Raw genomic sequence first — 24,847 nt, 5'->3', positions numbered from 1 at the left:
GGGGGGTGGCTGTGGCTCACCGTGGGGACAAGGACACCGGCAGCAGAAGTTCTGGGAAGTACTCCTTGGCGTGAGCCCTCCCAGAGTCTGCCACTAGCCCCACCAAAGAGCCCAGGTAGGCTCAAGTGTTGGGTTGCCTCAGGCCAAACAACCAACAGGGAGAGAACCCAGCCCCACCCATCAGCAGTCAAGCGGATTAAAGTTTTACTGAGCTCTGCCCACCAGAGCAACACCCAGCTCTACCCACCACCAGTCCCTCCCATCAGGAAGCTTGCACAAGCCTCTTAGATAGCCTCATCCACCAGAGAGCAGACAGCAGAAGCAAGAAGAACTACAATTCTGCAGCCTGTGGAAGGAAAACCACATTCACAGAAAGACAGACAAAATGAAAAGGCAGAGGACTTTGCACCAGATGAAGGAACAAGATAAAACCCCAGAAAAACAACAAAATGAAGTGGAGATAGACAACCTTCCAGAAAAAGAATTCAGAGTAATGATAGTGAAGATGATCCAGGACCTCGGAAAAAGAATGGAGGCAAAGGTCGAGAAGATGCAAGAAGTGTTTAACAAAGACCTAGAAGAGTTAAAGAACAAACACCTAGAAGAATTAAAGAATAAACAAACACAGATGAATAATACAATAACTGAAATGAAAAATACACTAGAAGGAATCAATAGCAGAATAACTGAGGCAGAAGAACGGATAAGTGACCTGGAAGACAGATGGTGGAATTCACTGCCACAGAACAGAATAAAGAAAGAAGAATGAAAAGAAATGAAGACAGCCTAAGAGACATCTGGGACTACATTAAATGCAACAACATTCACATTATAGGGGTCCCAGAAGGAGAAGAGAGACAGAAAGGACCCAAGAAATATTTGAAGAGATTATAGTTGAAAACTTCCCTAACATGGGAAAGGAAATAACCATCCAAGTCCAGGAAGTGCAGAGAGTCCTAGGCAGGATAAACCCAAGGAGAAACACGCCAAGACACAAAGTAATCAAATTGACAAAAAATGAAAGACAAAGAAAAATTATTGAAAGCAACAAGGGGAAAATGACAAATAACATACAAGGGAATTCCCATAAGGTTAAGAGCTGATTTCTCAGCAGAAACTCTACAAGCCAGAAGAGAGTGGCATGATATATTTAAAGTGATGAAAGGGAAGAACCTACAACCAAGATTACTCTACCCAGCAAGCATCTCATTCAGCTTCGACGGAGAAATCAAAAGCTTTACAGACAAGCAAAAGCTAAGAGAATTCAGCACCACCAAAACAGCTCTACAACAAATGCTAAAGGAACTTCTCTAAGTGGGAAACACAAGAGAAGAAAAGGACCTACAAAAGCAAACCCAAAACGATTAAGAAAATGGTCATAAAACACACATATAGATAATTACCTTAAACATGAATGGATTAAATGCTCCAACCAAAAGACACAGGCTTGCTGAATGGATACAAAAACAAGACCCATATATATGCTGTCTACAAGAGACCCACCTCAGACCTAGGGACACATACAGACTGAAAGTGAGGGGATGGAAAAAGATATTCCATGCAAATGGAAATCAAAAGAAAGCTGGAGTAGCAATACTCATATCAGATAAAATAGACTTTAAAATAAAGAATGTTACAAGAGACAAGGAAGGACACTACATAATGATCAAGGGATCAATCCAAGAAGAAGATATAACAATTATAAATATACATGCACCCAACATAGGAGCACCTCAATACATAAGGCAACTGCTAACAGCTGTAAAAGAGGAAATCAACAGTGACACAATAATAGTGGGGGACTTTAACACCTCACTTACACCAATGGACAGATCATCCAGACAGAATATTAATAAGGAAACACAAGCTTTAAATGACACAATAGACCAGATAGATTTAATTGATATTTATAGGACATTCCATCCAAAAACAGCAGATTACACTTTCTTCTCAAGTGCACATGGAACATTCTCCAGGATAGATCACATCTTGGGTCACAAATCAAGGCTCAGTAAATTTAAGAAAATCGAAATCATATCAAGCATCTTTTCTGACCACGACACTATGAGATTAGAAATCAACTAAAGGGAAAAAAACGTAAAAAACACAAAAACATGGAGGCTAAACAATACACTACTAAATAACCAAGAGATCACTGAAGAAATCAAAGAGGAAATTAAAAAATACCTAGGGACACATTACAATGAAAACACGACTATCCAAAACCTATGGGATGCAGCAAAAGCAGTTCTAAGAGGGAAGTTTATAGCAATACAAGCCTACCTCAAGAAACAAGAAAAATCTCAAATAAACAATCTAACCTTACACCTAAAGGAACTAGAGAAAGAAGAACAAACAAAACCCAAAGTTAGTAGAAGGAAAGAAACCATAAAGATAAGAGCAGAAATAAATGAAATAGAAACAAAGAAAACAATAGCAAAGATCAATAAAACTAAAAGCTGGTTCTTTGAGAAGATAAACAAAATTGATAAACCATTAGCCAGACTCATCAAGAAAAAGAGGGAGAGGACTAAAATCAATAAAATTGGAATTGAAAAAGGAGAAGTTACAACGGACACTGCAGAAACACAAAGCACCCTAAGAGAGTACTACAAGCAACTCTGTGCCAATAAAATGGACAACCTGGAAGAAATGGACAAATTCTTAGAAAGGTATAACCTTCCAAGACTGAACCAGGAAGAAACAGAAAAATATGAACAGACCAATCACAAATAATGAAGTTGAAACTGGGATTAAAAATCTTCCAACAAACAAAAGTCCAGGAACAGATGGCTTCACAGGTGAATTCTATCAAACATTTAGAGAAGAGCTAACATCCATCCTTCTCAAACTCTTCCAAAAAATTGCAGAGGAAGGAACACTCCCAAACTCATTCTATGAGGCCACCATCACCCTGATACCAAAACCAGACAAAGATACCACAAAAAAAGAAAATCACAGACCAATATCACTGATGAATATAGATGCAAAAATCCTCGACAAAATACTAGCAAAAACAAAATCCAACAACACATTAAAAGGATCGTACAACAATGATCAAGTGGGATTTATCCCAGGGATGCAAGGATTCTTCAATATATGCAAAGCAATCAATGTGATACACCATATTAAAAAATTGAAAAATAAAAACCATATGATCATCTCAATAGATGCAGAAAAAGCTTTTGACAAAATTCAACACCCACTTATGATAAAGACTCTCCAGAAAGTGGGCATAGAGGGAAACTACCTCAACATAATAAAGGCCATATACGACAAACCCACAGCAAACATCATTCTCAATGGTGAAAAACTGAAAGCATTTCCTCTAAGATCAGGAGCAAGACAAGGATGTCCACTCTCGCCACTGTTATTCAACATAGTTTTGGAAGTCCTAGCGACAGCATTCAGAGAAGAAAAAGAAGTAAAAGGAATACAAATTGGAAAAGAAGAAGTAAAATTGTCACTGTTTGCAGATGATATGATACTATACATAGGGAATCCTAAAAATGCCACCAGAAAACTACTAGAGCTAATCAATGAATTTAGTAAAGTTGCAGGATACAAAATTAATGCACAGAAATCTCTTGTATTCCTATACACTAACAACTAAAGATCATAAAGAGAAATAAAGGAAACAATTCCATTCACCATTGCAAGAAAAAGAATAAAATACCTAGGAATAAACCTACCTAAGGAGGTAAAAGACCTGTACTCAGAAAACTATAAGACACTGATGAAAGAAATCAAAGATGACACAAACAGATGGAAAGATATACCATGTTCTTGGATTGGAAGAATCAATATTGTGAAAATGACTATACTACCCAAAGCAATCTACAGATTCACTGCAATCCCTATCAAATTACCACTGGCATTTTTTACAGAACTAGAACAAGAAATCTTAAAATTTGTATGCAGACACGAAAGACCCTGAATAGCCAAAGCAGTCTTGAGGGAAAAAAACGGAGCTGGAAGAATCAGACTCCCTGACTTCAGACTATATTGCAAAGCTACAGTAATCAAGACAATATGGTACTGGCACAAAAACATAAATATAGATCAATGGAACAGGATAGAAAACCCAGAGATAAACCCACATGCCTATGGTCAACTAATCTATGACAAATGAGGCAACGATATACAATGGAGAAAAGACAGTCTCTTCAATAAGTGGTGCTGGGAAAACTTGACAGCTACATATAAAAGAATGAAATTAGAACACTCCCTAACATCATACACAAAAATAAACTCAAAATGGATTAGAGACCTAAATGTAAGACTGGATACTATAAACTCTTAGAGGAAAACATAGGAAGAACACTCTGACATAAATCACAGCAAGATCTTTTTTGATCCATCACCTAGAATAATGGAAATAAAAACAAAAATAAACAAATGGGACCTAATGAAACTCAAAAGCTTTTGCAAAGGAAAGTAAACTACAAACAAGATGAAAAGACAACCCTCAGAATGGGAGAAAATACTTGCAAATGAATCAACAGACAAAGGATTAATCTCCAAAATACATAAACAGCTCAATGTTAAAAAACCAAACAACCCAATCAAATAATGGGCAGAAGACCTAAAAGACATTTCTCCAAAGAAGACATACAGATGGCCAAGAAGCACATGAAAAGCTGTTCAACATCACTAATTATTAGAGAAATTCAAATCAAACCTACAGTGAGGTATCACCTCACACCAGTTAGAATGGGCATCATCAGAAAATCTACAAACAACAAATGCTGGAGAGGGTGTGAAGAAAAGGGAACCCTCTTGCACTGTTGGTGGGAATGTAAATTGATACAGCCACTATGGTGAATAGTATGGAGGTTCCTTAAAAATCTAAAAATAGAATTACCATATGACCCAGCAATCCCACTACTGGGCATATAACCAGAGAAAACCATAATTCAAAAAGACACATGCACCCCAATGTTCATTGCAGCACTATTTACAACAGCCAGGTCATGGAAGCAACCTAAATGCCCATCGACAGACAACTGGATAAAGAAGATGTGGTACCTATATACGATGGAATATTACTCAGCCATAAAAAGGAATGAAATTAGGTCATTCGTGGATGGATCTAGAGACTGTCATACACAGTGAAGTAAGTCAGAAAGAGAAAAACAAATATCATCTATTAACACATATATGTGGAACCTAGAAAAATGGTACAGATGAACTGGTTTGCAGGGCAGAAATAGAGACACAGATGTAGAGAACAAACGTATGGACACAAAGCAGGGAAAGTGGCGGGGGTGGTGGTGGTGGTGGTATCAATTAGGAGATTGGGATTGACATATATACACTAATATGTATAAAATAGATAACTAATAAGAATCTGCTGTATAAAAAATAAATAAAATAAAATTCAAAAATTCAAAAAAAAAAAAAAAAACTACAGTGTAATTCTGGGCAGCCCAGCTAACAGACTACTTCCCAGCCTTCCTTGAAGCTAATGATAGGAATGTTCAAATGGAGCTTCTGAGAGCACCCTTTGGCCCTTCTATTCTTCCAGTTCCTCCTTTCTCCTGCCTAAAGTGTAGATATGATGGCTGGAGCTCTAGCAGCCATTTGGAACCAAAGGGAAAGACCAAGAGAATCACAGAGAACTTGGTGCTGATATCACAGGCCATGAACCAATGTCAGTAGTTAGTCGCCTCCAGGCTTCACATTATACAAGAGAATAGACCCTTAAGTAATTGAGCCACTGTGGTTCGTCTCATACCATTTGAATGTAACCTGTAACCACACAGGGGGTTTGAATGACTATCAAAAAGAGAAAGGGGCTTATTTGTATACCCAGACTGGTGGAACAAGTTATGCCAGGTACATATAAAAATATTGACAAAGTTGGAATGAACCAGGAAGAGAGGGTTGTATTAATAATTTATAAAACATTGATATCGGGGCTTCCCTGGTGGCGCAGTGGTTGAGAGTCCGCCTGCCGATGCAGGGGACACGGGTTCGTGCCCCGGTCTGGGAGGATCCCACATGCCGCGGAGCGGCTGGGCCCGTGAGCCATGGCCGCTGAGCCTGCGCGTCCGGAGCCTGTCCTCCGCAACGGGAGAGGCCACAACAGTGAGAGGCCCGCGTAACGCATAAAAAAAAAAAAAAAAAAAAAAACATTGATATCATGGAATACCCTGCAGATATTAAAATGGGAAAATTAATTTGTATATAAAATAGATGATATAGAAATAGATATCCTATATTATTTAAAATCAAAAGATGTAATAGAACAAGTGAGAAAATCAGGTTTTGTGAGTACCATGTGCAGTTTCAGAGTCATACCTTTATAGGGACGTGCCTTATACTTTTAAAATCTTTTAAGTTTTTAAAAATAAAAAAAGACTGGAACACTTCTACTGGGAGTGCTGAGCTGCCAGGCAAGAGCTCTAAGAACCCTGAGGCAGCCACGCCGTGGGGAAATCCAGCTGCACAGAGAAATCACGTGTAGGTTTTCTGGTCAGCTGTCCTGTTTTTGAGTCACCCTGACCCAAGTGCCAGACCTGCAGGTGATCGAGCCATCAAATGATTCCAGCCCCCAGCTGGTAAGTCACTCCCAGCCTTCAAATCTCTCCAGCTCTGGGAGTTCCCTGGTGCTCTAATGGTTAGGATTGGGCACTTTCACTGCTGCGGCCTGGGTTCAATCCCTGGTCAGGGAACTGAGATCCTGCAAGCCGCGTGGCGTGGGCAAACCAAAACAAAAAAATCTCCCCAGCTCAAATTTCAGATACCATGGAGCAGAAACAAACCATATCTGTTGGGTCCTGTTCAAATGCCTGACCCAGAGAACCTATGATTGTGACAGAATGGTTGTTTAAAGCCACTAAGAAATGAAAATAATAAAATAAAATAAATAAAGGGAGGGAATGTAACCTGCCATTCTGCCCCCTTTCTTTCTCCTGATCCCTGGAATGTGGGCATGGTGGTGGCCGTCTCGGAGAATGCAGACATGGAAAATATCCTAAGGATGGCAGAGCAGTAAGATAGAAGAAGCCTTGGTGCCCGGGTGACTTTGTGGGGCACCACTCAGCCCTGGACATCTCTGTCCATGTAAGAAAAAAAACACTCATTTAAGCCACTATCAACTTGAGTTCCTGTTGCATGCAACCGAACCTGTATTTGAACTAATATAGATACAGATTTGCATACAGATGTGGATGTAGACATAGCGGTAGATATAGATGCAGATAGAATCCTGACTGTTGGATAGATGCCCATCAGGGGCTTGTTATGGAGGAAAAAAGATAAAACTGACACTGACAATGAACAATCTCTCATATCCTAGAAAATAAACTAAACAAATTTTATTACTCGGGGCCTGTTACTAACAACATTATTCCAGTTGCAGTAGTAGAAAACCAAACCAAGCAAGCTTAGCAAACCTGGGGATGTATTGCAGCAGGTGGGCAAAGCTCAGAAAGGGATTCTCTCCTACTGCAGTTGGGCTTTCTCTGTGCAGCATCTGGAGACCCCGAACTCCCAACTCACCAGCTCTGCAGTCAGAGCGGAAAGGAATAGTTCCCATGGACTCCAGCCAGAAAAACCCCAGGGAATTATGTGCATCGGCTTGGACTGAATCACAAGCCAATCTGTGTGCCAGTCTGGGGTCAAGGATGGCTCAGCTTGAGTAACCTGGCCATACCTGCACGAGTCACTGTGACCAAGAGGAGGGAGGCTCTGATTGGGTCACTGCCAACCCATCGCTGTGGGTATCACAAAAAGAAGGGGGTGCAGGTACAGAGTCATGTTACACAAAGTCAATAGCCATCACATATACTGATATTATTGCTAAGGACTGACCTGCATCCCCTCCCCCCACCAGCTCATATGTTGAAACCCTTATCCCCAATGTTATACTATCTGGAGACAGAGCCTTTAGGAGGTAATTAAAGTTAAACGAAGTCATAAGGGTGAAGCCTGAATCCAATAAGACTGTAGCTTCATAAGAAGAGGAAGAGACACCAGAGCACACACACACTCTCTCTCTCTCTTTCTCTGCCTCCCCAACTTTCGTGAAGACTCAGCAAGAAGATGGTCATCTGCAAGCCAGGAAAAGAGCCCTCACCAGAACCCGACCATGCTGACTTCCTGGCTCAGAATTGACCTCAGACTTCCAGCCTCCAGAACAGTGAGAAAATAAATTTCTGTTGTTTAAGCACCCGCTGCCCCCACCCCCGCCCCATCTATGGTATTTTGTTACGGCAGCTTGAACCGACTAAGACATATTTCTCTGTATTAGTCAAGGTTCTCCAGAGAAACAGAACCCTGACTAATACAATTATTAATAACAAAATTGTTTACAGTTTTAAGGAACTTACCATCTAATAGGCCCTGTGCTAAGTTATCACTTTATTTATTTATTTTTGGCTACGTTGGGTCTTCGTTGCTGCGTGCAGGCTTTCTCAAGTTGCGGCAAGCGGGGCTACTCTTCGTTGCAGTGCGTGGGCTTCTCATTGCACTGGCTTCTCTTGTTGCAGAGCATGGGCTCTAGGAGAGCGGGTTTCAGTAGTTGTGGCTCAGGGGCTTAGTTGCTCCGCGGCATGTGGGATCTTCCTGGACCAGGGCTCGAACCCGTGTCCTCTGCATTGGCAGGTGGATTCTTAATCACTGCACCACCAGGGAAGTCCCTAAGTTATCACTTTTAATATCTGCATTTTAGACTCAAGGAAATGAAGGTGCAGGAGATTAAGCAACTTGCCCAGGATCATAGGGCTAGAAAGTGGTCAAGTCAGGATCTGAATCTGGACAGTCTAGCTCCAAGTGTTAATAGGGCTATATCTAGATGGTGGGAATTTTTATTTTTAATTTTTTGTATTTTTCTGTACTGATTTTTTTTTTTTTTTTTTTTTTGGCTGTGCCATGAGGCATGCGGGATCTTAGTTCCCCAACCCGGGATTGAACCCATGCTCCCTGCAGTGGAAGCGTGAAGTCCTAACTACTGGACCACCAGAGAATTCCCTGTATTGATTTTTTTTTCTTTTTTGCGGTACACGGGCCTCTCACTGTTGCGGCCTCTCCCGTTGTGGAGCACAGGCTCCGGAAGCTCAGGCTCAACGGCCATGGCTCACGGGCCCAGCCGCTCCTCGGCATGTGGGATCTTCCCGGACCGGGGCACGAACCCGTGTCCCCTGCATCGGCAGGCGGACTCTCAACCACTGCACCACCAGGGAAGCCCCCCTGTATTGATTTTTAAAGTGATACATTGCTTCTGGAATCTGAGGAAAACAATAAAGCTATTTCCATTTTTGAAATTAAAAATGGAAGGTCACAAAGCACCTGCATGCTGGAGAGAGGGCACAGCAAGAGGGAAGGCATTAAAAATTTATAGAGATGTGAGTAGTGGTCCTTCCAAAGACACTGACCAAGGATGAGTGTTATATCCTTTACTTCAAGTCAACTAGTCAATTTCACACGTGGGTGTATTAGAACCACTGAAGCAACATGCGCTTGGGGGTTTTTCCCAACATCAAGAGTATGTCATGGCCAAGAGAAACTTGAGGCACCCTGAGGCTGCCTTAAGAGAGGTGTGGTGCCCAGAACAAGGGAGGTGAGCCTCACTGCAGTGGCCACACCTGCAGCCTATGTCTAGTTCTGGCCCTTCATTTTAAGAACATTGGTGAACTGGAGTATATTCAGAAGAGGCAACTAAAAAGGTGGGAGGAGTGTGAAGAGGGTCTGAAAACCACGAGGGAGCAGAGGTATTTAGCTTGAAGAAGAAAAGATTCAGGGTGAGGGATGTGAGAGCTGACCTTTAGGTCCAGACCAGTGCAGTCAGAGCTGCCTAATTACAGTAGAAGGTGAACTTCCTGTCCCCGGTCGTATGCAAACCAAGGCTTGGCCACCTGTTGGTGTGGGTGTATGTATGGTCAGATTGATTGCATGTGTGGTTGGACCACAGGGCCAATAAAGCCTCCTTTCATGCTCAGTGTCTCTGCGGCTCTCATTTTTGGAAAGATGTGGGAGGGCTTATCCTGGATGGAGAGTGTTCTGGACTGAATGTTCGCGTCCCCGCAAAATTCACATGTTGTAGCCCTAACCCCCGCCATGTGAATGTACATGGAGATGGGGCTGCTAAGGAATTCGTTAAGGATTGGGTTGGTGTCCTTACAAGAAGAGGCACCAGGGAGCTCTTTCTCTCTCCCCCTCTCCATGGGCCCTAAGGAAAGGCCACGTGAGGATGCCGTGAGAGAGCAGCTGTCCAAGCGAAGAAGCGGGTTCTCACCAGGAACTGAATCAGTCAGCATCTTGATCTTGGACTTTCCTGCCTCTGGAACCGTGAGAAATAAATCTGTTGTTTAAGCCCCTTCGTCTGTGGTATTTGTTGTGGCAGCCAGAGCTGATTAAGACAGAGAGTTACTGCAGCAGCTACACTAATAGGGTTGAGGAAGAGTTACCCATCTCCTTCCTCCCCTGTAGCTTCCGATTTTTCTCAGTTAATAGAACAGATCTTCCCTCACTGTCGATGGTCTCAAGTCCAGTGGGAAAGGGACACGCAAGACTAAAAGTAAAGCACTGGGGATGGTGGCATTCGGTGAGTATAAGACTGATTTAAATAGTTGTTGCTAGTAGTAACAGTATTTAGGAGTAGTGCTTTTCTACTTTTTCTTTTTGTTTTTTAGCTTTCTGGTACTAGCTTACTCCTCTCCTGGTAATTGTGTCCTGATTTTTTCTGTCTCTCTCTCCAGGGGAGCACATGACCCTGTCCTAAACCAATGTACTCTATTCTCCAGGCCACGTTAATTAATCCAGTGAGAGTATGTGACCCAGTCAGAACCAATGAGACTCCATGAAACTTTTGATGAGACAATTAGGGCAAAGACTCCAGACTTGGAACAGAGAGGATGAGCTATATCTGCAGTAGCTGGAGTAGCTGCAGATAGCTCATGGCCACAATGAGAGAACTTGCAACAGAATGGAGTCAACATACAGGAAATGACCCAAGAGATAAACTGAGTCGTCAGGAATCAGAACACCTGGATCCAGCTGTGCCTGAAAGTCAGACATCTTAGTGAAATGAGACAGTAAGTTCTCTTTTGCTTTCAGCCAAGAGAATCAGTATTCTTTCACTTGAAACTGAAAGAGTCTTGACAGATACATTACTGTGTGCCCTAAAAGTGTTACAATGATCGTCTGTATAAAGTGCCATGGGAACAGAAAAGAGGCAACTACTAATTACATGCCTGGACTGGGGTGGAGGGACTGTCTAGGGAAGGCTTCTCAGAGGAGGGGCCACTTGAACTGGACTCAGAAGAGCAGTTCACTATGTTGAAAAGATAGGAGAGGCCATTCCAAAGGTTGTCAAAAATGTGGATGGGGAAACAAAGAAATACACCTCTAAATTACCTAAGGGACAATGAGAAAAATCACAGTGGGAAATTAGAAAGCATTTTGAACTGAATGATACAAAAAGTACATATCAAAACTTGTGGGTTGCAGCTAAAACAATACCAAGAGGAAAATTTGTAGCCTTAAAAATTCATAAATTAGAAAAGAAGAAAAGCTAAAAAGGAATGTTTCAAACATCCCTCTCAAGAATTTGGAGAAAGAGCAGCAAGATAAATGCAGAAGAAAATAAGAGAAGGAAAACAGTCAAGAACAGACTGAAAGAGGAAGGAAGTGTGCCCTGGAGATGAGCAACAAAGCCCCAAGCAGAGACACAGGGTATTTGCGGAATGAGGGCCCTGGTGTGGGTGGACAAGAGGGAAGTGGTGAGGCCATTGACTGGAGGGAAGATGGTACCCAGAGCCATAGAAGGTCCTCAGCAGGGTAGTGGGCTGGGGACACATCAGGCCCTTGGAGACTGTCTACACATGAGAGGCATAGGCCCAGATGCCTGGGCCGATTGAAAAGGACAAGAAAAGCCACAAGGACGTCGAGTTCAGTTCCACAGAGGAACCAGCCTCTGTCACCACAGCTGCCTGCTGCTAACTGCCACCCTAACACAGACTCACTTCTCATTCAGGGAAGGGCTCCCAAATCCCTCAGGTGGTCTCTTAGGGGCGCTGGAAGGATGGGGGAGCCGGGTCTCTCCACCTCGGTGCTGTAGACATCTAGGCTGGATGATTCTTTGCTGTGAGGCTGTCCTCTGCATCGTAGGATGTCAAGCAGCATCCTGGGCTTCTAGACGCCAGCAGTAACAACCGGAAGTGTCACTAGACATTGCCAAGTAGCCCCTGGAGAGGACCCCTGATTTGGTGTTGTAGTGGGAGCGGTGTTGGACCCACAATCTTACTGATGACATCGCAGGTGAACCTCAACCCTTAGGGCCGAGAGAGCCTGGGTGGGCCTCCTTCTTTTGAGCCTCTACACCCCCACCTGCAGATGGGAAAATAACGAGGATGCAATGAGGTCACCACGGCTGGCCGAGTAGGGGCTCAACAGACAGCAGGGGTTACGATTATGCTTCTCAGTGATAATTATTCCACCTGCTCCAGGCTGAAGGGGGTGGACTGCAAGTGCGCCTGGGTTCCCAGCACAGCCTCAGCCCAGGGTCATCCTTGCCTTCTCGCTCTCTTTCCTCACCCTGAACCCACGTGTCAGGAAGTCTTGCCGGTCTACCTTCAAAACACACCCAGACTCCAAGGTCAGCACCTGCCCTGAGCCACCAGCATCCCTCACCTGGATGATCACAGCAAGCTGCTGCTCACCGCTCTTCCCACTTGTGCCTTCGGACCCCCCCCCACCCAAAACATCCTGTTCTCCTCCCTGCAGAGTAGTCATTTAAGACAAAAATCTGGGGGCTTCCCTGGTGGCTCAGTGGTTAAGAATCCGCCTGCCAATGCAGGGGGACACGGGTTCGAGCCCTGGTCCGGGAAGATCCCACATGCCGCAGAGCAACTAAGCCCGCGAGCCACAACGACTGAGCCCGCGTGCCACAACTACTGAAGCCCACGCGCCTAGAGCCCGTGCTCCGCAACAAGAGAAGCCACTGCAATGAGAAGCCCGTGCACCGCAACGAAAGGTAGCCCCTGCTCGCCGCAACTAAAAACAAAGCCCGCGCGCAGCAACGAGGACCCGACGCAGCCAAAAATAAATATATAAATAAATTTATGAAAATAAATAAATAAAACAAAAATCTGATCTCATCACTTCCATGTTGGGGAAGTGTTTGGGGAAGGCCCCCCAAAACCTTCCTGTCATTTGTAGAATAAACCCAAAGTTCTGGGACTAGCCTGGTGGTCAGGTGGTTAAGACTCTGCGCTTCCTAAGCAGGGCGTGCGGATTCAATCCCTGGTGGGGGAACTAGGGTCCCTAATGCCGCATGGTGCGGCCAAAAGAAACAAACAAATAAAAAACCCGAAGTCTTTAGGGTACCAGCAAGGCCCTCCGTGGCTGGTCCCCACCTCCAGGGAATTCATCTCCTCACCCCCTCGCTCTCTGCTTCTGACACTCTGGCCTCCCTGCTATTCGTGGATCACAGCGTGCCCTTCTCAGGGCCTTTGCCCAGGCTGCCCCTCCACCCGGAACATTCTCCCTCTCCCACCTCCAGATGCGTGCATGGCCCATTCCTTTACTCCCGTCAAGCCCGTGTTCAGACGCCCCCACCCCTCAGCGAGGCTTTCCCTGGCCTCCCCCGACGGCAGCTCTCTGCCCTTCTTTCCCTCACCTCCCTGGCCTGTTCACTGCCACCCGACCTCACTCAGTGCGCTCATGCCCATCTCCTGGCTGTCTGTCCCCACAGTAGACATGCAACTTCATTAGGGCCGTGATTTGTCTGTTCTGTTCACTGCACAGCCCCCCACCCTCAGAGCAGTGCCTGGCGCATAGTAGGTGCTCATGAAATATTTGTCGAGTGATTGCATGGGTATTTCAAGGCCCTCCTTTCCACCATCACCCCCATTCCACCCCCACTTTCGACTCATCCCAGGAAATAGGCACCCCTGCCGTCCCCGAGTCAGGATGGCCTGCAGATGACAAGGCCCTTTCAGCCTCAAACACCACGTGTGGCTCCCAGGGCTCTGCTTTCCCCTCTGGCTTCACCTACCACCTCACTCACCTCACACTGTGTGCTCCAGCCAGGTCAGGCTGTTCCTCCAGGTCTTTGCCTGTGCTGTATCCTCCACCAGATGCCCTCTCGCCCCTGCCATCTCCTGGTAAACTGGTTCTCATCCTTCAGATTTCACTGGAGATGTCACCTCCTACAGGAAGCTTTCCTTGATGCCCCAAGACTGGGTGAGTCATCCCTCCTCTGGGCCCATGCTTCCCTCATCGTGCTGTGAGCCTCACTGCATTATTGGGGCTTTTCCATGTGACTGCAAGTTCCACGTGGGCAGGAACCGGTCTTGGATCCCCCAGGGCCTAGAATCTTCTGGGACTCAAGAAATGTGATTCAAGTGAATCAGTGGATGAATGAACACTCTGGATTAGCCTCGGAGGTCACTTCCTGTCCTCCAGCCCCTCCCAGGGCCTGGGCAGGAGTGAAGGAAAGTCCTCATCCTCCTTAATCACACTGATTGGTTGACAGTCTCCTCTGATGTCTTCTGAGGTACAAAGTTCCCCTCCTGAGCATGATCGCTCTTTTTAGACCCCCGAAAGTCACCTGGTTCTTTCCATTTTATGGCATTAGTAGAAGATTCCGGCCCAATGGACCTCTCATGGGCACGCCCAGAGCCACTCCTAATGGAATCACCGTGAGCACATCCTAGCACCACTTTTTCTCAGAGTGAGCTCCTCACCCATCGTTTCATATCTTCCTCCCCAGAGCCCAGTGAGCTGGCCGGGCAAAGACTGATCTCTCCAGGCTGGGAGGATGGAGTCAGGTGACCAAGGAAAGACCAAGTTCTGCTCCCCCGAGTGGGGAGGAAGGATGGCTGAGGAGAGGGGCTGCAATGTTCAGAGTCCAGTTTCCCCCCACCTCCACCCTGCTCCAATCACCTTAGACCGAAGCCTGATTATTTCCCTGTAACCCACATGCAAATCTTGACGCCCAGCAGAGAGGGTCCTTATCTCTCTATGGCTGAGGTGGGGGCAGGTTGGGGACACAGATGTGCTCATAGAGCCATGTGCAACACACCACTTAAAACAGTAGCAGGCGGCATGATTGGGACTCGCTACTGGCATTAGTGGAAGATTCCCGCCCAATGGACCTCTCATGGGCACGCCCAGAGCCACTCCTAATGGAATCAGTGCCAAGGGCTAGTATCTTATTTAGTCCCCCAAATGGCTCCAGGAGGCAGCTGCTATTATCACCCCATCCCACAGATAAAGAACTGAGGCACAAAGAGTTTAAGTAACTCGTCCATGGTTGCTCAGATGGACGAGTTACGAAATGAAAGGAATTTGAGCCTGCTAACCACCGCCCCATCACCTTTCTCACAAAAGTCCATGCACATCCCCCTGTGTACATCTGAACAGCTCTCACATACACACACGTGCACATGAAATCACACCCCTGCTCACGCACCCATGCACACGTGCAACCTGAGGTCTCAGAAGTAGATCCCCAGCTATTGGGAGATGCATCAACCGTGGTCACGTGGGCCAGTGAGGACTCAGCCCCCTCTCTCACACTCCCTCTTCAGGCACATTCACACACAGGCGTGCACGTCCCTGTTCACGTGGCTGCACAGAAAGCACACAACAGCCCCATCCACCCATGTTCACCCGTGTGCAGGTACATACACGGTCACGTGAACACAGGCACATGTACGTGTACACGTGCACACTTGCATAAAAGCAAATACTTATTGAGCATCTACTATGTGCCAGACACTGTGCTGGGGACATAGCAGTGACAAAAACAGAGTTCCCGCCTTCCCCACATGTGTAATGGATGGGGGGGGAGGTGGCACGCTCCTGTGTAGACATGCACGCACCATGGTCAAATCAGACAGGTCCTGGTTATTGAGTATTCTCTCTGCAGAGCTGAGCCCTCCCATGCACCAGGGACTGTGAGTACTGTTCCCCACATGCGCACACAGGAGTAGACCCTCTCGCTCTCTGCTGGAGCCACAGGGCACAACCTGGGTCTTGGCAGGAGGTGGGTCGTGCAGGCGACAGAGACCAGCATTATTTGCAGCACCCTTTGTGGTCGGAAGATCCCCAAGCCTCTGTCAACCCGCCTGAAACCAGACCATGATCCAAGTGACAAATCCACACACATTTGCTGACGTGCCCAACCCCACCTGTGTGTGTGCACACGTGTGTCAGCCTCCAGGGCCTCCCACCCCACCAAGAGCTGCTGCCCCAAAGTCCCCAACCTCCTCCTCTTCCCCCATCTTGCACGGGAGGGAGCCGTGGCCCCGAGTCACCTGGGTCTTCCAAGAGGCTGCGCACGCAGGGAGGAAGGGCTGCAATGACTCTGCTTCCAGGCAGCTGTGGTGAGTTTCTGCAAAGACTCCCTTCCTCAAAGAGGCTCCTCTTTACTGAAAATTCAGGCTGCCGTGGTTTCCCCACATTCACATGGGGAAAAGGTCAAACTCACAAAAGTATTTACCAAGAACTGTCAGACAATCAACAAGCATTTACTGACAGCAGCAGCTTGCAGGCTGGGCTGGGTGCAGCAGGGAAAGGGGAGGAGGAAGAAGCACAGGTCTTGTCCTTCAAAGGTCAGGGGCCACGAGGGAGCCGTGGTTAGCCGTGGGGGGAGGGGAGGAGGGGTCCAGGCAGAGGGAGCTGCACGCGCAATATCTAGTTGTGGGAAAGCATGTCCCAGTTAGACTGAAACAAGGGTTCTGTGGTCCCCCCAAATAACAACGGGAGGTGTGCTGGTCAGCCATCAAAAAGCAAACAACAAAAACCTGGTGTGTGGTGTTTGCTGCTTTCCATGTTGTAAATACTCCCACCCTGGCCACTTTCAAGCTACCAACATGATGTCACAGAATGCAGGGCAGAGTAAAAATGACACAGCTGCTCTCTGGAGCTGGTGCAAACCAGCCTTACGATGCCCACTGGTCCACAGCCTTCTCTTCCCAGGGACACATGGAGGATGCAGCCAGGGCCTTGGTGCCCAGGGCAGGGCAAGAGTCTCAGTTAGAAGCGCTCAGGGATGAGAACAAAATCACTTGTTTATCCTTTGACGTATATTCTGATATGTCCTTTCATGAACTCAGCACCCGCCCCATGCAAGACAACGGGCACCCCAAGATGTCTCAGATCATCCCTACCTGTGCTGATGGGGAAGCACAGGTGTAAGGAGCCCGGAGGAGAGGCACCTAACCAAAGTCTAGGGAGCCAGAGGACTTCCTGGAGGTGGGGGCATCTAAGCGGAAAGGTGACAGAGTAAGGCAGTGAGTAAGGGGTAGAAAAGAATATTTCCAAGCAGAGGAAACAGCATGAGCAGTGATTTAGTGATCTCATACACTTCTTGGTTAACCCAGAAAAAGTATCCTGTTTAATAGACTTCTTCAATGAGCCAGTGCTCATCTAAATGCTATGTAAATCTTCACTCATTTAATCCTCAGATGACCCTAGGACAGACTTAGTATTTTTAGCCCCATTGTACAGATGGGACAACTGAGATGAGAGAAGTTCAGTCAACATGCCCGTGATGGCTGGTTTGCTCTGCCTCCCCCCTCTACTGCCTCTAAGCATCTGAAGTGGGTGTGGCTTGGGGAAATTTTAGGGAGTACCCAGACATGGCAACCAACTGTAACTTTAGTCTGGGGTTTAATTAATTGTCAGAGTGTGGGAAGTGATCAGTTCAGCTAAAGCATACCACCCCCACCTGCCCTTCACACACAAACAAGGTAAGAGTGTTATCCATTGTGGAACTGTTTACCAAGGATGTCCAGCAGTCAGTCAGCAAACCTTTTCTGGCATCTTCACGTCTTGGCCCAGCCCAGGGCTGGGATGTTTGGACTGAGCCCTTGTTCACTTTTTGTTTTAATATTTTATTTATTTATTTTCACTGAACACTTTGTCTGAACCCGGCCCTGGGCTGGGGGCTAGGAGACACAGAAGAAATATAGTTTCTGCCCTCAAGGCAGTCTAGTCAGAGAAACAGGAGTAGTAATTTTCTGTATGTTCAAAATAGTCCATTGTTAAAAACAAAAAATAAAACTGGCAATCATAAGTGATAATAAAGGGATGTGTATAAAAGAGAGAACAATTCTGCCTTGTGTTTAGTGAAAGGTTCTGGGGAAATGCCCACTGTAACTGGGTCTTAAAAGATGACGTTTCATCAGTGGTATCAGGGGATGTGCGGAGGGAAAATTGGGAGTGGCTGCTAATGACTTGGGGTTTTTTTGCGAGGAAGGGTGTGGTGGGTGATGATGGGATTAGATAGCGTTGATGGATTCAACATTGTGAATATACTAAAACCCAGTAAATTGTATATTGTTAAGTAATTAAAATGGAGAATTTTATGCTATGTGAATTCTATCTAAAAAAACCAAACCAAAACAAAACAAGAAAACGCTGTTTCAAGCAGGAGCCCTGCGGTTGTAAGTGACAGAACTAGCTTTTTAAAATGGGTTTACTGGCTCATAAAAAGATTTTTTTTGAGTTGAAGAATATAGTTTCAGGCATGGGTGGATCAAATAATGTCTTCAGATTGGAGGGCTCCACCTCTGGGATCTGCTTGCTTTTGTATCGGCTTTACCTTAAGCAGGCTGAGTAAAACTCAGCTGTTCCCCCTGCCCCCCATCCCCACCCAAAAATAAAGGTTCTCAGGAGTCCAGGCTTATAACCTACCAGTTTAGGAAGCACAGAGGAAAGAACAGATCTTTTTTCTAATGGGCTCAGTGATCATATCAGGAAAGGCTCTCATTGGTCAGTTTTAATCACATGCCCATCCCTGAATGAACCACTATACAGACTGGGGAAGGAACACTCTGAATGGCCAAGCCTATGTGTCCTATTGGAAGGCTGAGAGTGAGATCAGTTCCTTGGAAACAACATGAACTAAGAGTAGGGAGAGATTGTCCCCAAGGAAGACCAGGTCCTGTTAATAGAAGAAGGAGTAGATGCTGGGCAGACAGAAGCAGAATCCCTCTGTATGAGGATGGAGAGGTGTCTGATGGAGACGTGGGGGAGGGCACACTCGGTAGGGGGAAGGGCATGAGCAAAGGCTTGGGGTTTTCAGATACATAATGCGGTCTGGGTACAGCGGTCAGGTCATGGTGTCTAGGGGTTCCCAGGTACGATTCTGACACCAATTCTAATATGTGTGTGTGCTCTTCCACACCACCAAGAAATTTACTCAATTCTGTCACTCTCTACCCAAAGATAGCATCAGATCCCACAGGCTGAGGGCTCAGTCCTACAAGCCTGTCCCCCACCCCCTACTTCAGACACCAATTGCAAGTCCAGGCTGTCCCCTGTGCTTCTGATCAACTTGCAATAGAGTGGAGGTTCTGACAACCCCCTGGTCAGGTTTGATTAATTTGCTAGTGCAGCTCACATGGCTGAGAGAAACATTTGATTTACTAGTTTCTCATTTATTAGGAAAGGATTTAACCCAGGAACAGCCAGATGGAAGAGATGCATTAGGGCAAGGTATGGGGAAAGGGCACAGAGCTTCCAGGTCATCTCCAGAACTAGCCAATCTCCCAGCACCTCCAAATGTTCACCAAACCAGAAGCCCCCCAACCCTGTCCCTTTGAGTTTCTGTGGCAGCCTCATCATATAGGCTCGAATGATCATATCATTGGCCATTGGCGATTGAATGCAATCTCCAGCCCCTCTCCCTTCCCAGGAGGTTGAAGGGAGGGACTGTCAGTTCCCCTCTAATCATAAGGTTGGTTCCCCTGGCAACCAGCCTCCATCCTTAGGTGACCTAGGGGCTTCTCAAAGCTCGCCTCATTAACATAACAAAAGACATTTAATGCTCTTGTTGCTTAGGAAATTCTGAGGGTTTTAGGAGCTCTGTGCCAGGAACAGGGACGAAGACCAAATATATATTTCTTATTATAAGTCGTTATATCACACAAGGTCATGTGTCTGGGGAGTAGTATGGGCTGAAGGAATGAGAAGGGAGGAGCCAGGAGCCAGGCTGCAAAGGGTTTGGGCTCTGGTCTGTAGACCCACATCTTCCAAACTTTTGTCCCTCATCCACACTACCACAATTTATTTCTTCCAGATTTACGTGTTTGTCCATCACTTTAAAAAAATTTATTTTTGGCTGCGTTGGGTCTTGGTTGCTGCGTGCACGCTTTCTCTAGTTGCGGCGAGTGGGGGCTACTCTTCGTTGCGGAGTACAGGCTCTAGGCGCATGGGCTTCAGTAGTTTGTGGTGCGTGGGCTCAGTAGTTGTGGCTCGCAGGCTCTAGAGCGCAGGCTCAGTAGTTGTGGCGCACGGGCTCATTTGCTCCACGGCACGTGGGATCCTCCTGGACCAGGGCTCAAACCCATGTCCCCTGCATTGGCAGGAGGATTCTTAACCACTGTACTGCCAGGGAAGCCCTCCATCACTTTTAAACTTTTTCTTCATATTGACGTACTTGTTTTATTTAAAGAATTTTATTTTTAGAAGAAACATTGTCTTCATCACAAATGGAAAACCAGCCTTCCTTTTCATAAACAGAAATGAACTATAAAAACAAAAACAATGACACCAAAAACGAATTATGAAATTCTAGCTAGATACTGTAGCCTGTGGAAACCTAGTCAGATGAAGAGAAAGAGAATTGAAAAAGGGATCACTTTCTCGATGTCCTTTTACCCCACACCCACGTTCCACTTCAAATCATCTTAGGGACCCCACGGGTTTGTGTCCCCCACCTGGATTACCCCAGGGGTATGTGTGCCACACTTCTGGCTAATGCAAGCCAGGAGGTACCGTGAGCAGGAAAGGGAGATGGGGTGCTAGGAACAGGGTGCCAGCGCCCGAATCTCGGTAGAGAGGGAGGAGGGCGTCGCCTGGAGTAATGCTCACTCTTTCGATTTAGCAGTTGAGACCAGGACCCGGAAGGAGACAGTGTGCGGAGGGTAATGAAGAACTTAGCTGAGGATACACTGAGTCTGAGATGTGGGCACATCCATGTGGAGATCCATTCATTTGTTCAGAGTATTTCTTGAGCACCTACTATGTACCACACTCTGTTCTAAAGCCCCAGGGTACAGCAGTGGACCAACCAACCCAAAATCTCTGTCCCCGTGAAGTCTACCTTCTAGTGGGAGAGGCATGGGAGACCTGATGAGAAATCAAGGACAATATTTCATACAATATATCATAACTGATGTCACATTAGATAGCGATGTTTACTACAGGGGACATATCTGGGTGGGAGATGTGGAAATTGAGATACACCCAATAGCATTTGGCTATATGGGTCTGGAGTTCAGGGGAGAGATCTGGGCTGGGGAGACATATTTAGAAGGCATCATTCATTCATGCACTGAACCAATGTTTCTTGAGCACACTCTGTGGGCCAGGCACTGTGCTGGGTGCTGGGCAATACAGTCCCTACCCCATGAAACTCTGGTCTAGATTTGGTAAAGGTTGTGGTTGGCTACAATCTGTATGGACACAGATAAGATTCCCCGTGGGGTGTGTGTGTGTGTGTGTGGCCCAGGACAGGCCCTGAGGACTCCCAACATTTCAGGGAGGGCAGAGGAGACCCGGGAAGGGAGCCTGTCCAGGAGCAAACAGACTGCAGCAAGAAAACCAAGAAGGGCAGAGCCTCAAGAACAAGGGAGAGGCTGGTGCCGGGGGACGCTAGGGAGTGAAACAGGCCTGGACCTGGCAGCAGTCATAGAAGCAGGCTCCTGGCAGAAGTGCTTCTGCACAGAGACGGCTGAGGAGTGGGTGTTCTCTAAGGAAGCGGAGACAGAGAGAGGAGACTGCTTTCGAGAACTGTGTCTGGGGAGGGAAAGAGAGACAGAGACAGAGAGGCAGAGGCAGAGACAGAGGCAGAGACAGCTAGAGACAGAGACAGAGAGACAGAGAGAGGGCAAGTTGGAAGCTGGTGGAAGGAAGCTTTGGTTGTCTGCAGATGGAAGGGACCAGGACAGCTATACGTGGTGATGGGAAGAAGCCTGCACAGGGAAAAAGCTGAAAACACAGGGGAGTGATGGTGTTTGGAGGTGGAGGACTCAATCTTGGAGAGAAAGAACGACTCCATGTCAGGAATGGCTACGGAATTTGAGGGGCTCAGGGCAAAATGAAAACTCAGGGCTTCTTCTTCAAAAAGTACTAAGAATTCAAGATGGTGACTCTTGGTACCTGGACGGGGGGCAGGCAAGAGGCTCGCTTCGGCTGAGTTGCAGCCTCTGGCCGCCCGGCAGACACACCTGGGGTGGGAATGGTCACCGCCATACTCTTCACCAAGATCCCATGAGGTGAGCAACCGACCTCCACCCTCCCTTGTGCCTTCCTTGTGTCCAGCCCCCTCCAGTGGATACTGGATGCAGGTAGGAAGCGGGAGGCCAAGTAGTATCTAGAGGGCCAGGGGGTGCAGGAGCCGGTGGCTATGACCCTCTCCCAGGGGGGCGGGCAGATGGCTGGAGGTGGGAGTTTCGAGCAGAGACTCCAAGCCCTTGGTGCATGCCTCACTGCCCCATGGGGCTTCCCTTACAAAGCACAGATTCAGAAATAAAATTATTAAGAATTTCAGGAAAGGGACCTCAGAGCATCGCATTCCAAGCACAGGGCCCTGCAGCACTAGTGCCCTGGTGGCCTGTCCATGAAGTTCAGCCCTGCCCCACGTTCACTTTAACAAGAGATGGTGGATGTGACGGAGGTACGGAGCAGGCAGAGTTCTGACAGAGCCCTCCGGAAGTGGAGATTGAGTGGCAAAAATGAGGGAGAGGACGGTGATGGGTGAAGGGCTTGAGGAAAAGAAGGCTGGGATGTGTCCAGATGAATGAGGAGTATCTGTGGATTCGTTTCCTATCGCTGCTGTAATAAATGCTACAAATCCAGTGGCTTGAAATATAAAAATGTATTACCTTATAGTTCTAGGGTCAGAGGTCTGAAACTGGTCTCACTGAGCTAAATATCAAGGTGTCAGCAGGGCTGCATTCCCTCTGGAGATGCGAAAGGAGAGTCTGTTCCTAGACTTTCCCAACTTCTAGTGGTTGCCTGCATTCCTTGGCACCTGGACCCTTCTTCCATCTTCAAAGCCAGCAGCGGAGCATCTTCAATTCTCTCTCTGACTCTAACCCTCCTACATCCTTCTTTCACTTATAAAGACTCTTGTGATTATATCAGTCCATCCACGTAATCCAGGATAATCTCCCATCTCAAGGTCAGTTAATTAGCAATTGAGATTCCACCTGCAATCTTGATTCTCCCTTGCAGTGTAATATGTCCACAGTTTCCAGAGATTAGGATGTGAACATCTTTAGGGGTCCTATTCTACCAACTACAGTCTTTAAGGCTGCTTTATGGCTTTAAAGCTGTTTTATGGCTTTTCTTGTTTAAACCAAGAAAATCTACGTGGTTTAAACAAAAGAATGTTTATGGTTTATTTCAGAATCCAGAGGTCGATTTGATCACTTGATGATATAATCAAGGACCCAGGCCCTTTTTTTCCCTCTCACTCTGCCCCACTCAGAGCACTGTCTTTCTTCTCCTAGCTTGTCCCCTCATGATCACAAGATGGCTGCCAAACCACCAGACATCACATCCAAAGCGGAAGAGAAGGTGGCAAAGGGGCCTTCCTTAACACTGCTCTCTTTGGCTAGAAAGGAGAACTGCGAGCTTTCTCTGTGGTTCCATGGCAGAGAGGAAGGACAGACAGACCAGATATGTTGACCAACTCAAGCTGAATTTACCAGCTGGAAATCAGGAAATGCCATTTCCCAGATGGGGTGGTGTGTCAGTGTATAAGAGTGAGGGGTCCAAGTGGCCAGAGTCAGAGATCAGTCTATGGTTGGGGTCAAAGATTATTCTGTTGCCAGGGCTAGGGGTCAGCAGGTGGCTGGGGTCAGTGTGCAGCTAAGATCATGAATAGGTCCACAGCATGGGTCAGGAATCAGTCTACAGCTGGGTCAGAGGTCATTCTGTAGTTGGAGTCAAGTATCAAACTGGAGCTGGGATCAGAAGTTTGTTTAGTGTTTCTCTCTCTCTGCATCTTGGTCTCTCTTGTTTTGTTCTCCTTCTCTGGAAAGACCTGTCTTATATAATATATATGAATATATGATGAGAAATGCATGACAGAAACCTCTGCAAAGATACAAACACTGACTCTGCACATGGACCATGTCTAGAAGTGATGTGGACACATACACAGTTGGTGGGGTGATGCCATCGGGACCATTTCTGTGTCAGATTTCTATTGGTCCAGTCTGTCCTTTTCAAAATAAAGTGACATTAAATTTAGACTATTATTATCTCCTTTAATTATGTTTTATGACACCCACAGACCCATTCAGTATAATAACAATAATGCTAGGAAACGCTCGGACAGCATTAACCATGTGCAGGCACCATTCTGAGCCTTATGTGTGCTCCATGAAGTCAGTACTATTATTATTCCCATTTTACAGAAGAGGAAGGAAGCACCCAGGGGTTCCATGACTGGCCCTGAGCCACACGGCTGGTCCTCGGAGCACCCTGAGTTCTGAATGTATGTCAAGCCCTTTGACAGGTGCTGGAGGGGATGGAGGAGAAAGGCAGGGATGAAAGAGAGGAGAGGTCGGGAGGGTGGAGGTAGCCCAGGCCTAGTTTTCTGGGCTTTCTGGGCATGGTACCTCCATAGGCACAGAGGCAGGCGCTGGGCAAGAGTGAGCCACTAGGGGGCAGCAGGGACCAGTGAGCTGGTCTCCAGCCAGTCTGATCTCCACTGGCCAGGCGTCTTCAATAATAAAGCTGGAAAAGGGTGGGATTTTAAGGAAGAACTGGCGCTGTCCTGCTGCTGTCAGGAAGCTCAGGCCAGTTCGTCACAAGAGCAGCTGGGCATAGCCTGGCCTTCACCCATCAAGACATCTGCTCCTCACTCCACCAC

At 46.6% G+C, this 24,847-nt stretch overlaps 1 protein-coding gene across 3 annotated transcripts in view; it reads right to left on the bottom strand.

The window, feature by feature from the left end:
* Positions 1-16,345, bottom strand: part of IL21R (interleukin 21 receptor) — a 58,370-nt gene extending 42,025 nt beyond the window's left edge. The window contains exon 1 of one of the 3 annotated variants that reach the window (XM_032605014.1): positions 16,269-16,345. The gene's annotated coding sequence lies outside the window, so the exon portion shown is untranslated. Of the gene's footprint in view, positions 1-11,969; positions 12,648-14,014; positions 16,207-16,268 lie in introns of those variants that run through there. The other 2 variants (XM_032605012.1, XM_032605011.1) reach the window with 2 other exon arrangements.
* Positions 16,346-24,847: the final 8,502 nt, after the last annotated feature.

The sequence above is a fragment of the Phocoena sinus genome, chromosome 15, assembly GCF_008692025.1.
Source record: "Phocoena sinus isolate mPhoSin1 chromosome 15, mPhoSin1.pri, whole genome shotgun sequence".
NCBI classification, from domain to species: Eukaryota; Metazoa; Chordata; class Mammalia; order Artiodactyla; family Phocoenidae; genus Phocoena; species Phocoena sinus.
The sequence above is the reverse complement of the archived record's forward strand: the minus strand, read 5'-3'. Positions and strand labels throughout refer to the sequence as shown.